The following is a 2897-nucleotide window of genomic DNA, read 5'->3' as shown; positions in this document are numbered from 1 at the left end:
TGTTTGTTGTTTCATTTCCAACATAAATCAAACTTTGTATTCACATTTCAAATCTAGTTTAGCCCCAGGAATAGCTTTAGTATTGCTAAGTGTCTGGAGACTATTGACTACAGAGACATGTTTTTAAGCAGGCTATAATAGTTTCTACAGCTGTTAACAGTTCACAGAAGAATGGCAGCATTATTCGTCAGTGTTTAAAATGTGCATGACTTGCATTGCACAGAAGTCAGATTTGGAGAATGTCAGAATTTTTTTTCTGAAACTCTGCCAGGAAAGTCTTCAATAACTAGAGAAATTCTTTTCACTGGTGAAATCAACATGCAGCACATTGTGTTATTATAATTGCTTAGAGCTCACCATGAAAGTTGTCTTTGTATGTGTGGATGTACGGCTAGTACTGTTTTGTTTTTATTTATTCTGCATTCTTTATTTTAATGTTCTTTCCTTTTTTCCAGACCAGAAAGATTGTTATTGAGCTCTTCACAGAGCTGAAATAATGCTGTGTGTTAAAAAATGTTAACAATTTTAAGAAGTTATAAAAATTTATAAGTTGGCTGAGTACTTTGGAAATTTCTGCATATTTTAATACAAATAGGTAATGCAAATGTTTGTTCTTTGCATTTAGAGGTGGGTCTCAGTTTTCTAAAAGGTTTCATATTTAAATTTGATTCTTTGGATTACATGAAACCAAAACCAGTATTTTTCCATGTTGCATAACTGAAAAACATGTAATCACAAAAGATACAGTGCTTACATAGTTAATAGTGAATGCAATACAGTCACAAAGTTTAACATTAAAATGTAGCCTGTGAATAGTATCACTGTTCGAACAATTTCATTAACAAATTTAGCACCAAAATCAATACCCATTGAAGTCAATGGGAGTCCTTCCATTGACTTCACTGGATATTGGATTGGGCTCACAGAGAATAAGGCAAGCTGTACGCTTATTATAAAATTGCAACTGGACGCTTATTATAAAATTTTCTCTTTTATTTCAATGTTAAATGCCAAAGTCTGTTGTCAGATACACTGAAGTCAGTGGAGTTACTCCAGTTTTATTTTGGTATAACTGTGTCCCCAAAGTTTAGTAGTAATTTAAATCACAAAATAAAACAAAAGCAAAAATCTTTAAAAGAACAGAAGGAAGAGAATAGAGAGAGGAGAAGGGCAGTAATAAAGGGAAGAAGTGTGTAATTAAATAGAATGTGAGAATGCAGGCAGGGATCTGAATGATTATTGACAGGCTCAATAAATAATTGTCTGACATTTTAAAATGTGTTTCTTATCATGAACATACTATGTTGTGTTTGAAACAAAAGTTTAATTACAAGTGTGCATCTGGAACTTGGACTGGAAAGTTATGTTTGTGACACTGGCAGTATGAGTGCCCCAAATAAGTCTTAAAATCGGTTCTCAAGGTGCTTTAGAAGGAAAGGTTTAACTTCGTGAAAGTTCTTTGTATGTCTGTTAAACATAAAGAAGGTGATGATAGGTTTGCTGGGGTCCCATACTGCTCACATCATACATGTCTCTTTGGCAGGATTGGTAACTGACAGCAGGAGGCTCAGAACAGACTTTTTCATCTCAGATATACAATTTACAGCCTGTAAAATGCTTCTCCCTAGACAGGGTTTCAATCTCTAGTGCTGAGTAAGATGGGTTCAGTAAACTTTCTTCTAAAGAGCAAACATCTGGGACTCTAAGAAGCCTGGGTGGGAAGTGGTTAGAATGCAGGAGTTCACCTAGATTGTCTTACTCAGTCCTACTAGAGATGCAAGCAGCACTTAGGGTATGTCTACACTTACACTGCTACAGCATCACAGCTGCCCTATTGTAGCCCTTCAGTCTTGACCTACTGCTGCCTGCACTAGGGTTAGGTTGGGTTAACTACACTGCTCTTGGGTGTGGATTTTTCACTCCCGCAGCAACGTAGTCAAACTGACTTAATTTTTGGCCTTAGAATTGAGAGAAGTGGAAACCAAAAGGAATACGATGGGCAAAGAGGTCATAAGGAGAAGTGGTGCAGAGAAAGCATCACATAGTCTGTGGCTGAAGGAGAATAACAAATGTTGTTGCTGCAAGGCCGTGTAAGGGAATTGTTTTTTAAAAGAAGAATTTCTGATTTGTAACCAGACGCTGTCCCTATACTTTACAAATCAGATAAAGCAGCAGTGCGTGTTAATACTGAGCTGATGATAGCTTTGGCATATTGGCTGCCTCCTATCTAGCAGCAAAGGCAGGTTTAGGGTGAGGTTTTGAGAAGTGGCAGCGGAACAAACAGCTGTTGGGAGCTAACTGGTCTGCAAATAGTTGAAGTAATACTTACAAGAAGTGAAGTTAGGTCACGTAGAGCTGACAATATAGTAACTTTGTTTTTCTCATATGTGGAAGGAGAGAAATCAACATGGTTGGTCAGGGATTTTTTAGGAGGTTGTGTCAGGGCCACCTTGCCTAGACGGAGTACAAAAGAGGGGGAGGTAGCAAGGACTGATTTAGAACATTGGGTGGAGGAAGCTTCATAGGGACAATTAAGGGATGATTTTGTCTTACAGCGGGGGTGGGCAAACATTTTGGCCTGAGGGTCACATCGGGTTTCTGAAATTGTATGGAGGGCTGGTTAGAATCATAGAATATCAGGGTTCGAAGGGACTTCAGGAGGTCATCTAGTCCAACCCCCTGCTCATAGCAGGACCAATCCCCAACTAAAACTTTTAAGGAAGGAGATTCCACCACCTCCCTAGGTAACGCATTCCAGTGTTTCACCACCCTCCTAGGTTTTCCTAACATCCAACCTAAACCTCCCCCACTGCAATTTGAGACCATTACTCCTTGTCCTGTCATCAGCTACCACTGAGAACAGTCTAGAGCCATCCTCTTTGGAACCCCCTTTCAGG

This window comes from Lepidochelys kempii, chromosome 7 (assembly GCF_965140265.1).
Source record: "Lepidochelys kempii isolate rLepKem1 chromosome 7, rLepKem1.hap2, whole genome shotgun sequence".
Lineage (NCBI taxonomy): Eukaryota > Metazoa > Chordata > Testudines > Cheloniidae > Lepidochelys > Lepidochelys kempii.
The sequence above is the reverse complement of the archived record's forward strand: the minus strand, read 5'-3'. Positions refer to the sequence as shown.